The sequence below is a fragment of the Pseudochaenichthys georgianus genome, chromosome 10 (genome assembly GCF_902827115.2).
Source record: "Pseudochaenichthys georgianus chromosome 10, fPseGeo1.2, whole genome shotgun sequence".
Taxonomy (NCBI): domain Eukaryota; kingdom Metazoa; phylum Chordata; class Actinopteri; order Perciformes; family Channichthyidae; genus Pseudochaenichthys; species Pseudochaenichthys georgianus.
In genome coordinates, this window is record NC_047512.1 from 41,097,382 (window position 1) to 41,112,863 (window position 15,482).

A 15,482-nucleotide genomic window follows, 5' to 3' on the forward strand; every position below is an offset into this window, starting at 1 on the left:
AGTACACGTTCTCCTGGCGAGACCTCAAATCATCTTCGTATATCTATCAAACTGTAGATCCTACACATCCACTGGACGTGGATTATAAAAGTACAATATACACTTCTCGCTAGAAATCTAATAAAAAATCATTTTAATGGCCAAACTATTCCACAATTTAGGATTTTCCAGAGAGGGTTATTTGTGAATAAACGACCCTCCGGAGCGTTTGCAATCGACAGGAGCATGTTGTTTCTTACACGACCACTAGAGGTGCTACACTTTAAAACGTGACTCTGGGTCGTATTTAGCTGCTGAACAATCGACCTATATGGTCGTTTTTTGTAGGAGGACAGGCTGTGTGACATGTCAAAAAGCTCTTTATTTTTCTCACACTGCCTGTGCTGCAGCACCTCTTTTGACCCTCTGTCTGAAACCAGAGCCCAGTCTGCTCTGATTGGTTAGCTGGCTGAAACTGTTCTGATTAGTCAACCACTTAAAGATGTCCCGCCCCTTAGTTTATCATGTACAATGTTTTGGAGCAATAGCCAATAGAATTGCAGGTGTTACATGTGATGTCACTATGAAGTCTACTATCACACTGGAGACTGTCTACAGTGCTTCCATACTGTCCATTCACCACAGACACTTTACAATCAATTAACATCGTGTTGGGCCATATCATTTGCCAATCTGCTATTGGAGGAGGAACTCCAGAAAAGTAAAAATAAATGCGAGTGCATGTTTAATGAAAATAAATGCATTTAGAATAAATAATAATGCATTTGATCTATATGGCGCTTTTCAGTGTACTAAAAGACACTATCCATGCTAAAATGTATAAAAACAACACATTTAGAATCATCACATGTAATGTATGTTGGACTCCACAAGGTGTCAGTGTTGGATCTTGCTCAGAGACTTGACTCAGATAAAACATGTTCTCTTTCATTGGCAATTGAACGTTTCTTTTCGTCAGAATGCCACATAATTAAAGTGCCTAATAAACTACAGTTTACAGAGAATACCATTTTAAATGAACTGACTGGCATTTGCCATCATGTCATTCTTCGATGTATTTGGAGAACATTATGTTAATGTAAGGACATGTAGAAAGGAGTTATATTATCTTAGAAAATGTATTCATCGTGTTGGTTGTCAGTTTTGAATTGACTGGTTGCTAGTATGAAGGTAGATATGGTGCAAAATACGAGAGCTTGTAAACCTGATGTGAGCACTTGCAGGAAAACAATCTGAGCTTGTGTGCATACATTTACACTTGTATACAAATATCCACGTATCTGTGAACCAAATTTGAAGTCACGTAAGTCACTAAATCTAAAATAAGTTGTCAGGCAATGCATTTTTTTAATTTGTTGAGGAAGTTGTGTAGCAGTTACACTCTACTCTTCCTGTTCCTCTGACAAAAAAGCATCTGACTAACATCAGACCTCATGGCTTGGGCACATACTACCAGCTAGTGGTCAAAATGATATAGTCTATTAATACATACCATTTTACATACATTAGAAATACTATCTAAATAAAGATGCTGAGCTGCTGCTTCACATGGCTGAGCACATCATGTATCCATCCCAGTCTAAAGGCAGATTACAGTTTGTGAAAAGTCAAGGAAATCCATTGACTGGTGAATAGTTGGTGAGCATTTCACGAACTGCCGTGAGTCTGGGAAGAAAGCTAATGTAGCTAATGTTAGCTATGTGCTAGCCAACAACACATAGTCTGCCTCCCTCTCAAGCTGAAACACTTTCAATGCTGGTGGACCCATTTTAGCCTCAGTTTGCTAATTAGCGTTTATTTGTACAAACTCTTTGCTTTAACATCGTGTTCGAATTGTTCCACTTTTTAAATTGACCCTCTGAATCTCACAAACTGCGTTGGGACATAATTACATTTTTAAAGTTTTCTTACTTACAGAGCGAAATGTTGTAGTCTTTATTCTCATTACACCGCATTTTTCTGACAGCTTTATTTGCTAATTACGTTAAACCCGTCTATCAAATAACATATTATTATGGTTTTTACATTTTAAGTATTCAACTTGAAATACTGGTTACAATTGAATGATTCCCTCTGTTTCCAGACTTTGTTGCTAAGCTAAGCTAACGGGCTCTATCTTTATATATAACGGAGACAAACAGATTGTATCAATCTTCTCTACACAGAAAAGCAATTAAGTGTATTTGCCCACATTTCAAGAGTTCACAAGAGTATTTATTCAGCATAAAACATGACTTATACTGATCTAAGAAAACGTCCTACTGCTGGTTGTTTGAACTATAGTATTTTCTGATTAGCACTGAAACTGAAAAAAAGTGTTTCTAGTTTCCCTAATGTTTTATCCATGTTTGGTTATAGAACTCTGTGTGTGTGTGTGTGTGTGTGTGTGTGTGTGTGTGTGTGTGTGTGTGTGTGTGTGTGTGGCACGTGTGCTGAGACAGGCGGGTCTGTGAGTGTGTGAAATGGGAGAGAGGAAGGTCTCCTGCTGTTTGTTAAACTCCCCGCCACATCCGCACATCAAGGCTCACACCGCTCCCAGCCCGCTTCACTTTACTGATGTTTCAAATGTTTTATTCAGCAACAACCGTCTGTGCGCCACAGTTTGCGTGCGTGTGTTCTTGTTTTTCTATCCAGCACTTCAAGATTAAGTTTTGGATTGAGAGTTAGGATTAGGGGATACCGACATTGAAATGAATTCAGCATTAGGATTTGAGTTTGGGGTGAAGAAAGAGGAATTGTAGGTTCTTTATTGGTGAAAAAGGAAAGAGGAGTAATAACCAGGTACTAAATGACTTTCCCAAACAACAGATAGAATACACACATACTCCTTGATAATGCTTGTTTAATTTTTGCACTATTAAATTATCATAGGAAAAAGCATACAATAAAAACCTTGATGGATATGTGGTGGCAATAAGAGAGCTGTGGGGGACTATAAGATCTTTCTGAAAATGAGAAGAATTTCAAAAACAATCAAGTGTAATGATTGTGTTTTAGTGCCTCCAGATCCCGGCATCTCCTCTGAGCTCACCGCTGATGTTCTGAGACTCAGCACAGTCCACTGGCTGCCTGGAAGCGAGGAAATCAATCTGCAAGCATATGGTATGCTTTGGAGAATGCTTTGCAGTAAATAGGCCATTTATAGTTTATGGGCAACAAATATGGAATAGCACCAACATGGTCCTTCAGCAGAACTGCAGACGGTGGAGCGTCCGGCCAGAGCACCACTAGCTTCACTAGCTTCACTAGCTTCACTAGCACCACTAGCTTCACTAGCACCACTAGCTTCACTAGCTTCACTAGCTTCACTAGCACCACTAGCTTCACTAGCACCACTAGTTTCACTAGCTTCACTAGCTTCACTAGCTTCACTAGACCCTGCAGGGGGAGAAAAGGGTACCCAGATCTGGTACTTGAGAAAAAGTACAAGTACCAGAGTGTAGGAATACTCTTACAATTACAAGTCCTGTGATCAAATCTTATTCAAGTAGAAGTACAAACATATTAGCATCAAAATATAGTGAAAGGAGCGACAGTAAAAGTAGTCATTGTGCAGATTGGTCCATCTCAGAATAATATATATGATGTGTTTTATAATGATTATAAAGCTAGTTTGAATGACTTTGTAGACTGCAGGGCAGCTGGTGGATTTACTCCAGGTGGAACTAAAGTCTGATTTAACACTTGATTATATTTCATATCATTCATCCACATCTGTGAAGTAACTAAAGGTATTAAATACATGTAGTGGTCTAAAAGTACACTATTTACCTCTGAACTGTAGTGGAGTAGAAGTACACAGTAGCAAAACATCTAAATACTCAAGTAAATCACAAGTACCTAGAAATTGCAACCCTGCTAGATAATTATATTCCTATAGTGTCGGTTACTTAAACGCATTTTTATTGTGTTTTTTGAACTGCATTAGGAAACCCTTTACTATATAAAGAAGAAATTGTATTATTATATATATATAATACCATTTCCCACAGTTGAGCCTTTGTAGCAGTGCAGCACATATTTTGTACGGAAAGAGGTAAGTGGTTTTTGATTTTGTGAAGAGCATGAACACATTGAAGTGGCCTTGAAGAGCCTCGAGGCCCCCATGGGGCCCCCATGGGGCCACTTCTGCAGCGTGTAGCTCCGCAGGTGATCGCTGTTAGTGATGCATGTGTTTAGATAAGGTGTTCTCAAGCGTGTGTAACTGTTGGCGTTTCCATTTGTCTTTGTATAGTAGGGTTCTCCAGTCAACCTCTACTCATTATTGTTTGCCAGGTGGGGTAGGGGCCCCTAGGTGGGGTAGGGGCTAATAATGACTGTATAGAAAGTGCTCTAGTGCTGGAAAGTGCAATCTACATGTACTCTATTGCTGTACACAGCAACATGATAAGTGTTCATTCAACTCTTACAGGGGTCAAATGAACCCTTTCCTGGTGTTTGTATAATCCTCACCAATTGGGAGTTAACGTTACACTTAAAATGTTAAATATGTAACGCTTACAGTGTTGTTTTATAACACATAAAAGTGTATTTCTAGCACTCAATGGTGTTATTGCATACACTGGGAGTGTTGATTTCTAACATGTAGAAAGTTGTTGTATTACACATGAAGGTGTATTCCTAACACGACAATGGGTTACTCTCCTTCACGATGAGTGTTCCTTTCTAAGCTTCTGTGAAGTTTCGTATCTGAAATGTATTATTTTGACCACAATATAATCAATGCACCGTACACAAATCATTTTTTCACCAAATCTGAAAAAAGCTTTAGAAAAACAACGGAATCACTAAAGGCTACATTTTCTATCTCTTAACATTTAGATGGATTTGTTGACCAACAATACTTAGTTAAGAACTATAATCAATGATTACAAACTGTCGATGTTATCTTTCTTATTAGACACCCTGCGCAAAAATGACATTTCTGGCGTCAACCGATGCCACAGATAATGTCTCTCTCTAATGTCTCTCTCTCCGCTCTCCTCCGGCTGTTCTCTCTATCCAGCACGGCATTATGCACATTAACTCATTCTTTTTATGTTTTAAAGGAACACTACTGCGCCAGGATTTCTGACATATGTGACAATCAGAGAGGATAAGGATATGTACACAACTATAGATGCACATTTAAGCACATTACAAGGCTTTCTGCTTTGATAACATCTTCCTCATCACTTTTCAAGTTCACTGAAAGGGTTAACCACAAGCTTTTTCACAAAGAAGTAGAAAGCATCGACTAAAAGAAAAGAAACAGGCATTCCATCGTCAACCCCGATGCAAAAGACCTGTCCTCTGTCCCAAAGATTGTAGTGAGTATTATCCGGCATTAAAGGGCTATAAGTGATTTTAATGATGACATTGAGGTACTTTGCATAACTTTGGGTGCCATTCCTCCGAGGGGCCATCGAACATGTTGGAGATCTTGTCTCTCTTGTCTGCTTAATACCAATTATACATCTATGTGTTTGTTGTTATGTTTAAAAGACAAATGATAATTGCCAGACTGTAACGTGCATGATAATACTGTATATTAAGGAGATGGTTAGTTTGGATGCATCTCTGTGTACGCACAATACTAATCTCAACTCAAATAACCTCATATTCCAAATGAGCTCAACAGAGCACACAATAACGTTGAGTAAATAGAACCAAACTAAATTCCATGAAACCTGGAAGTAAACTGATTTATGTGGAAAAGCTCAAATGTGAGGGAACCAAGCTAACAGCCAGGGTTTTATTATTCCACAGCCATTGTGCATTCAACTTAAGTCGGAGCAAAAATAAAAAGTCGATTGCCATTTGAAGTACAGATCACTGAGGAGTTTTACTGAAAGAAAGGCTCGGAATACTTTTTCCATACGTCAGTCCTCACGAACGCACCGTAGTTATTTTATGAAGGACAGAATGAAAAACAAGCTAAATGGGACCTGAGCCACCGACTGTACTGAGATCCAAGAGCTGCCTGTGTGTGAGTGCTGGCATCGCTCTGAGGGGATCTGACCCCCTTCCTCTCTCTGCCTCCGTCGGGGGGGGGGGGAGGACAGCTTGCTGAAGCAGCGGCTCCCTCCAGAAATGAAACACAACAAAAACGCTGATGACTTTTATAGATTTCTTTTAGATAATGCCTTCGCTGCAGGATGTGGCCTGCCTAGTTCATTGTGCCAGAGAGAGACAGAGAGAGAGAGAGAGAGAGAGAGAGAGAGAGAGAGAGAGATCATCCATGAGACAGGGGTCAGTATTTTAGAAAGGCGACAGAGAGGAACTTAGATGGAACGATAGACGAGAAGAAGCAGCGAGGGGGGGATATCGAGTTGGGAATACGGTGTTTCCTCCTGCCATGTCTGTCTTGTTGTTGTTGTGTTCCCAGCAGAGGGGTTTATCTGAAGTATCTGGATCTAAGTGAATTACTGTAGCCTATCTCCATGCAGCAGATAACAGCCGGGCCGCTCTCAGGACTATCAGATCTGCATCGAGGTCTCGGGGCATTTGTATTGACCATCCGAGGTTCCCCATGGAGTCAATATAGAGGCTGGATGTACGTGGCTGCGTGTGTGGCTTTTAATTCCGGCTTTTTTTTCTTCATGTAAGTTGCTCTGCCACAGGTCTACATCAACACGTGGTATTGCCACACACACACAGAGACAGACAGCAGTCCATTGTGTGTCGGCTGGTGAGTGTTGGAGGGCTGATGGGTGGATGTGTGTGTCCGCCGGCCTTTGACTCACAAAGCAGGCTGAGACTTATAGCTGCTCTGCAAGGTGAAACGAATGTGTTTCACGGTGTCCACCGGTTACTCGCGAGTTGCTGCTAAATTGGTGATCTTTCTTTCAGAACCTGTTTTTCTTTCTTTCAGTGTTTAGTGTGAAGCGGTGGTGTTTTGTAGCACCCTGCTCAGAGATCACATGATGTCAGCTCTGGTGTTGCTTTATTTCTTTCACACATTCACTCACACACCTGGAGGGTTTTCTCAGTGTGACATTTATTTAAAAGGTAAAGATAAATCATCTTTATGTTTTGCATGCACCTTAAATCAATAACATTTTATACATTGGTATATTTTATGTTGCAAAACTATAAAAAAAAAACATCTTTCACTGGAACCTCTTTCTACCAAAGAGAGAGTCACTGGAAACTGGTGGTAGCATGTCCTATAGATTATGCAGAGTAATAGGAACATTGATTTGGTACTCTGATACCTATAAACACAATTCTACTTACCTCCAGGAGACAGGAACCACATGGACACATACAGTATCTCACTACCTAGAACAAGCTACACAGCTATGTCTTGTACATAATAATAATAATAATAATAATAATAATAATAATAATAATAATAATGATAAACTGTATTTATATAGCACCTTCCAAAACATATTACATTGTACATAACATAAAGGAAAAAAATATATTGGTGTCATTGCACTTCTGTGCTGTGCCTCGGGCTTGGACTTTTAAAGGGGCCCTGTTATTCTAATGTTAAGGTTCATATCAGTATGTAGTGTCTCTACTTTAAAGAGTCCTCTCCTGCTGATGTTCAGGTGTATATCAGTATGTAGTGTCTCTACTTTAAAGAGTCCTCTCCTGCTGATGTTCAGGTGTTTATCAGTATGTAGTGTCTCTACTTTAAAGAGTCCTCTCCTGCTGATGTTCAGGTGTATATCAGTATGTAGTGTCTCTACTTTAAAGAGTCCTCTCCTGCTGATGTTCAGGTGTATATCAGTATGTAGTGTCTCTACTTTAAAGAGTCCTCTCCTGCTGATGTTCAGGTGTATATCAGTATGTAGTGTCTCTACTTTAAAGAGTCCTCTCCTGCTGATGTTCAGGTGTATATCAGTATGTAGTGTCTCTACTTTAAAGAGTCCTCTCCTGCTGATGTTCAGGTGTATATCAGTATGTACTATGTAGTGTCTCTACTTTAAAGAGTCCTCTCCTGCTGATGTTCAGGTGTATATCAGTATGTAGTGTCTCTACTTTAAAGAGTCCTCTCCTGCTGATGTTCAGGTGTTTATCAGTATGTAGTGTCTCTACTTTAAAGAGTCCTCTCCTGCTGATGTTCAGGTGTATATCAGTATGTAGTGTCTCTACTTTAAAGAGTCCTCTCCTGCTGATGTTCAGGTGTATATCAGTATGTAGTGTCTCTACTTTAAAGAGTCCTCTCCTGCTGATGTCCAGGTGTATATCAGTATGTAGTGTCTCTACTTTAAAGAGTCCTCTCCTGCTGATGTCCAGGTGTATATCAGTATGTAGTGTATCCACTTTAAAGAGTCCTCTCCTGCTGATGTTCAGGTGTATATCAGTATGTAGTGTCTCTACTTTAAAGAGTCCTTTCCTGCTGATGTTCAGGTGTATATCAGTATGTAGTGTCTCTACTTTAAAGAGTCCTCTCCTGCTGATGTTCAGGTGTATATCAGTATGTAGTGTCTCTACTTTAAAGAGTCCTCTCCTGCTGATGTTCAGGTGTATATCAGTATGTAGTGTCTCTACTTTAAAGAGTCCTCTCCTGCTGATGTCCAGGTGTATATCAGTATGTAGTGTCTCTACTTTAAAGAGTCCTCTCCTGCTGATGTTCAGGTGTATATCAGTATGTAGTGTATCCACTTTAAAGAGTCCTCTCCTGCTGATGTTCAGGTGTATATCAGTATGTAGTGTCTCTACTTTAAATAGTCCTTTCCTGCTGATGTTCAGGTGTATATCAGTATGTAGTGTCTCTACTTTAAAGAGTCCTCTCCTGCTGATGTTCAGGTGTATATCAGTATGTAGTGTCTCTACTTTAAAGAGTCCTTTCCTGCTGATGTTCAGGTGTATATCAGTATGTAGTGTCTCTACTTTAAAGAGTCCTCTCCTGCTGATGTTCAGGTGTATATCAGTATGTAGTGTCTCTACTTTAAATAGTCCTCTCCTGCTGATGTTCAGGTGTATATCAGTATGTAGTGTGTCTACTTTAAAGAGTCCTCTCCTGCTGATGTTCAGGTGTATATCAGTATGTAGTGTGTCTACTTTAAAGAGTCCTCTCTGTTATGATTCTGTTTAGTTGTATTTTTGTTGTGTGCTTTTGTGTGCTATTTCCTGTCTCACCCCTCTCTTCTCTGTTTTCCTCTGCAGGGCTGGTGTGTGACAGGGAGTTGGCTGGCTCCTCCCAGTAGCAGACGAGGCACACCTGTTTCCACTCACCTCTTCACCTGTAGAGATAAAAGTCCGGTCCTCATGCCACTTCCCTGCCAGATAATTCCTCTGTGTTTCGACCCTCCGGTGTGTCTCGCTGCTCTCCTCGTTGTTTGGATTATTGTTTGGATTTTTGCCAGCCAACTTCCTGACTCCACTGCCGTATTTTTTGTTCTCTGCTTGAATAAAGCTTTTTGTTTATCGACCATCTCTCTCCAGTCTTTTGCTTTGGGGTCCAAAATCCTATAGGCCGTAACAGAATTATCTGGCCAAAGCATGGACCCCGCAGAGACTGAGAGATTGAAGCAAGCTATTTCGACACAGGGAGCTCGTGTGGGGCAGCACGAACAAGCCCTACAAAGTATCATGGAATCCCTCCACAACCTTAATACCGGTTTCACTCAACTCAGCGGCCGCTTGGACCAGTCTTTCACCCAGCTCAACACTCTGACGGCTCCAGCTCCTGCGCCACCGCCTCCAGCTCCTGAGATTCCAGTCATTCATCCCGGCCAACCCCGTGAACCATTCATCCCCACCCCTGTGAGGTATTCAGGTGATTCAGGGACATGCAGTCAGTTTCTTCACCAGTGCTCCATAGTTTTTGATCAGCAGCCTTTAACTTACTCCTCTGACAGAACTAGAGTAGCTTTCGTTATGAGTTTGTTATCGGGTAAAGCAGCTGCATGGGCGGTAGCCATAGCCAAGAGTAACCCAGCTATCTATAACTCCTTTCCTGTGTTTGAGACCGAGATGTATCGAGTTTTTGACCACCCGCTTCAGGGTAAGGAGGCTGGTAATCGGCTCCTTTCTTTACGCCAGGGTTCTGAGTCAGTCTCCACTTACTCAATTGATTTCCGCATTCTCGCAGCAGAGAGCGGGTGGGATGAGACGGCTCTACAGATAGTTTTTTCCCGTGGATTAAACGAGGAGTTAAAGGACGAGCTAGCTGCTCGAGATGAGACTTCGTCCCTTGAGGAGTTAATTTCTTTGGCCATTCGCTTAGATAATCGCCTCCGTGAGAGGCGTAGGGAGAGAACAGACAGGCAGAGATTCCCTCTCCCCTTTTCCCAACCCAAGTCACCATGTCCGCCTGGACAGTCTGCACCTCCTCACCAACGCCTGGAGCCTTTCTCCTACCGGGACCCACCCACCGTCTCCTCATCCCTAAGCCCAGAGGAGCCTATGCAGCTGGGGAGAATGAGGCTTTCACCTGCTGAACGGGAACGCCGTTTCCTCCAGAGGCTCTGCATATACTGTGGTCAGGCTGGCCACATTCGAGCCAACTGTTCCGCTCGGCCAAAAGAGCAGGCTCAGCAGCCGGGGGAGGGGCGCTGGTGAGCCATACTTCTGTCTCCCCTTCCCACGCTAATCGTCTCCAGTTAAAGGGTACGGTTTCTAGTTCTCAAGTTTCCCTTCCTCTCCAAGTCTTAGTTGATTCAGGGGCTGATGACAATTTTATTGACTCTGACCTGGTTTTCCAGTCTAATCTCCCCTCAGAACTCCTTCCCGAGCCCAAGAACATTTTTTCCCTTGATGGTAGGCTTCTTGCCCGTGTAACTCACCGTACTGCCCCAGTGTCATTGTTACACTCAGGTAATCATCACGAGACCATTTCCCTGTATCTCATTCCCTCACCCCTTTCTCCGCTGGTGTTAGGTCTCCCCTGGCTTAAACTCCACAACCCACACATAGACTGGGCCACCTTATCCATCGTCAATTGGAGTTTGTTCTGCCACTCTCACTGTTTACACTCTGCCATACCCACCACTGTTACTTCAAAACCTGTTCCCCCCAGACCTGTTGACCTCACGTCAGTTCCCTCTGAGTATCATGACCTCCAGGAGGTTTTCAGCAAGGATCGTGCCCTGTCTCTACCACCTCATCGACCTTATGACTGTGGCATTGACTTGCTCCCCGGTGCTCCCTTGCCTTCGAGCAGACTTTATAATATCTCCAAGCCGGAGAGGGAGGCCATGGAGACTTATATCACTGACTCTGTTGCTACTGGTCTCATTCGCCCTTCTCGCTCTCCATTGGGGGCAGGGTTTTTTTTTGTTGACAAGAAGGATAAGACTCTACGCCCCTGTATTGATTTCAGGGGCTTGAATGACATTACTGTAAAGAATAAGTATCCTCTTCCGCTCATAGACTCAGCTTTTGGTTTCCTCCATCAAGCCACCATCTTCTCTAAGTTGGACCTCCGAAATGCCTACCACCTAGTTAGGATAAGGGAGGGAGACGAGTGGAAGACTGCGTTTAAGACGCCCCTGGGACATTTTGAATATTTAGTTATGCCTTTTGGGTTAACTAACGCCCCTGCTGTGTTTCAGACACTCATTAACGATGTCCTTCGTGATATGCTTAACAGATTTGTCTTTGTGTATCTTGATGATATCCTCATTTTTTCTCGTGACCCCCAAGAACATGTCCAACACATGAGGTTGGTGCTACAGAGACTTCTGGAGAACAGACTTTATGTTAAGGCTGAGAAGTGTGCATTTCATGTTTCCTCTGTTTCATTCCTGGGTTTTGTGGTGGAGAAGGGACAGGTCAGAGCCGACCCTGCCAAAGTCATGGCAGTGGCCGAATGGCCCACTCCTACAACGAGAAAGCAACTCCAAAGGTTTCTTGGTTTTGCCAACTTTTACCGCAGGTTTATTCGTGACTATAGTCGAGCAGCCGCCCCACTCACCAAGCTCACCTCAGTTAAAGTTCCCTTTGTGTGGTCATCTGAAGCTGAGGCTGCTTTTGCTTTGTTGAAGTGTTTGTTTTCCTCTGCTCCTGTGTTATCTCACCCTGATTCTTCAGCCCCTTTCGTGGTCGAAGTGGATGCCTCCGACACTGGTGTAGGGGCAGTCCTCTCCCAGCGCTCAGCCTCCGACCAGAAGTTGCATCCCTGCGCCTTCTTTTCCCGCCGGCTCTCCCCGGCAGAAAGAAACGATGATGTGGGAAATCGGGAGCTTCTGGCAGTAGTCTTAGCCCTGCAGGAATGGAGGCACTGGCTTGAAGGCACAACTCATCCGTTTGTGGTATGGACGGACCACAGAAACTTAGCTTATCTCCGTTCTGCTCGCAGGCTCAACTCTCGCCAGGCTCGATGGGCACTTTTTCTGGGCCGGTTCAGCTTCACCCTCACCTATCGGCCAGGCTCACGGAACATCAAGGCAGATGCCCTGTCACGTCAGTTCGCTCCTCCGGTTGAGGAGCCATCCGCAGGAACCATTCTTCCATCCTCCTGTGTGGTGGGAGTAGCCAGGTGGGAGGTTGAGAGGGTGGTCCTGGAGGCACAAGAGGACCATCCAGCTCCTGAGGGTTGTCCACCGGGTCGGCTGTTCGTTCCACCGCACGCCAGATCTTCAGTGCTCCAGTTGGGACATGATTCGAAGATAGCTTGCCATCCAGGAGCACTTCGGACTCTAGGCCTCATCCAACAACGCTTCTGGTGGCCCTCCATTTCCTCTGACGCCAAGAAGTATGTCGCCGCCTGCTCCATCTGCGCCCGCAGTAAGGCATCCCACCGCGCCCCTGCTGGTCTTCTCCGCCCTCTTCCCATTCCTCATCGGCCTTGGTCTCACATCGCCATGGACTTCGTGACGGGTCTTCCCCCATCGGAAGGAAATACAGTTATCCTGACGATTGTTGACCGCTTTTCCAAGGCCGTACACTTCGTTCCCCTACCTAAGTTACCTTCTGCTCTGGAGACTGCTACACTAATCACCCAGCATGTTTTTAGATTGCATGGCATTCCTCTGGACATTGTTTCTGACAGGGGTCCGCAATTTGCCTCTCGAGTCTGGAAGGCCTTTTGCCAGGCATTGGGGGCGTCGGCCAGTCTGTCATCAGGTTACCACCCGCAGACCAACGGCCAGACTGAGCGTGCGAATCAGGACCTGGAGGCAGCCCTTCGCTGTGTCTCTTCTCACCATCCAGTCTCCTGGGCCTCCCACCTGCCTTGGGTTGAATATGCCCACAACTCCCTGGTTTGCTCCGCCACAGGAATGTCTCCATTCATGGCTTCTGTTGGGTTCCAACCCCCTCTCTTCCCCGCCCAGGAGAGGGATGTGGCAGTCCCCTCAGTACAGGGGCATCTTCGGCGGGCCCGTAGAGTCTGGCATGAAGCTCGGGCAGCTCTCGTTCGCACTGCTGCTCGCAACCAGAGGCTTGCAGACCGCCATCGCACTCCAGCCCCGGACTACCAGCCCGGTCAGAAGGTCTGGCTGTCCTCCCGTGATCTGCCACTCCAGACTGACTCCCGCAAACTGGCACCCAGGTACATTGGCCCGTTTGTCATTGAACGGATTATTAACCCCGCTGTGGTTAGGCTCAAGCTGCCTGCTGCCTTGAATGTCCACCCATCATTTCATGTCTCACTTCTCAAACCAGTTTCCTCCAGTCCTCTGAGCCCTCCGGCCGAGCCCCCTCCTCCCCCCCGGAGTATTGACAATCATCCTGCTTTCACCGTCCAGCGGTTGTTGGATGTACGAAGGCGAGGCCGGGGGTTCCAGTACTTGGTGGATTGGGAGGGGTACGGACTAGAGGAGCGTCAATGGGTCTCCCGCTCCCTGATTTTGGACCCTGCTCTCCTTAGGGACTTTTATGAGAGGTACCCGGACAGGCCTGGTAGGACGCCAGGAGGCGTCCGTTGAGGGGGGAGTACTGTTATGATTCTGTTTAGTTGTATTTTTGTTGTGTGCTTTTGTGTGCTATTTCCTGTCTCACCCCTCTCTTCTCTGTTTTCCTCTGCAGGGCTGGTGTGTGACAGGGAGTTGGCTGGCTCCTCCCAGTAGCAGACGAGGCACACCTGTTTCCACTCACCTCTTCACCTGTAGAGATAAAAGTCCGGTCCTCATGCCACTTCCCTGCCAGATAATTCCTCTGTGTTTCGACCCTCCGGTGTGTCTCGCTGCTCTCCTCGTTGTTTGGATTATTGTTTGGATTTTTGCCAGCCAACTTCCTGACTCCACTGCCGTATTTTTTGTTCTCTGCTTGAATAAAGCTTTTTGTTTATCGACCATCTCTCTCCAGTCTTTTGCTTTGGGGTCCAAAATCCTATAGGCCGTAACACTCTCCTGCTGATGTTCAGGTGTATATCAGTATGTAGTGTCTCGACTTTAAAGAGTCCTCTCCTGCTGATGTTCAGGTGTATATCAGTATTTAGTGTCTCTACTTTCAAGAGTAAAGTACCAATAAGCCAGGATCCTAATTATACTGTTAGGCACACCCCTTTGTCTCAATTTTAAAAACAGTTTAAGATGGTTAACTCGGTCAAAAGCCTTAGAGGCATCAATGAAACCAATCAGAACAGTGGAATTCTGTCTTCTATATGTTTCTACCATGTCCTTCAAAGCATAGATGCATAGCTCAGTACCATGCTTAGCCTTGAAGCCAAACTGGTTATCTGAGGTACATAAATAAGAACATAGTCTATCTAACAAAATTCTTTCCAGGACTTTGGATAACACACTGGCCAGAGCAATTGGTCTATAGTTATCCAAGCTCCCTACCTTGCCCGCTCTGTCCTTAATGACAGGGACCAAAGTAACAGTCAACATGGAGTCTGGCGACATACCATGAGTCATGAGGCCGGTAAAACAAATGGCAAGAAGAACTGCAACCTTCGGGCTTGCCAGTTTAAGGTGCTCTGCAGTGATTCGGTCAGAGCCGCATGCTTTGTTATCAGCTAGCTGTCCAATGCTCGATAAACCTCTTTAGCTGTGATTCCCACTGTGTCACTTTTCACAACACTACCAACTTTGTAGGGGTCACTTTTAACACAATTAAGTATAGTAGAGTAATGTTGCCTCCACAACTCAGCTATGTTATGGGCTCCAGAGACTCCCTCTATGGTACACGGTAACGACGTACTGGCCCTGTTCAGAGCTCTCACCTCCTTCCAGAAGCCGGTCACATCATTATGAAAGAGCTTTTCAGCCATAGAGTCCGCTCTCAATGTTTCTGTATGTTTGTTGACATAACGAACTGCATATTTATATCTAGCATTTGTATGCTTTTTGAGATCCAGGACAGGCCCCTCTCTGGGCCTTCCTGCCTGGACCCAGGCCCCAAAAGCATTTTTGGCTTCAGCGTATTGATCAGCCACATGTTTATTCCACCCTGGCTTGACGTTAGTAGTTTACATCTACAATTACACGGATACAATAGTTTAACTCACCTTCAATTATCGTGGTAGTCTCTCGAAATGTGGGTTTCAATCAGTCTTTCTTGGATGCAACAGCCTCTGATGATCCGAGATGAAAAGTGTTTTTCGAGCGCTTCAGCCGGACAGTGAAAGTGAGTGCACCACTCCAATGGGTCCT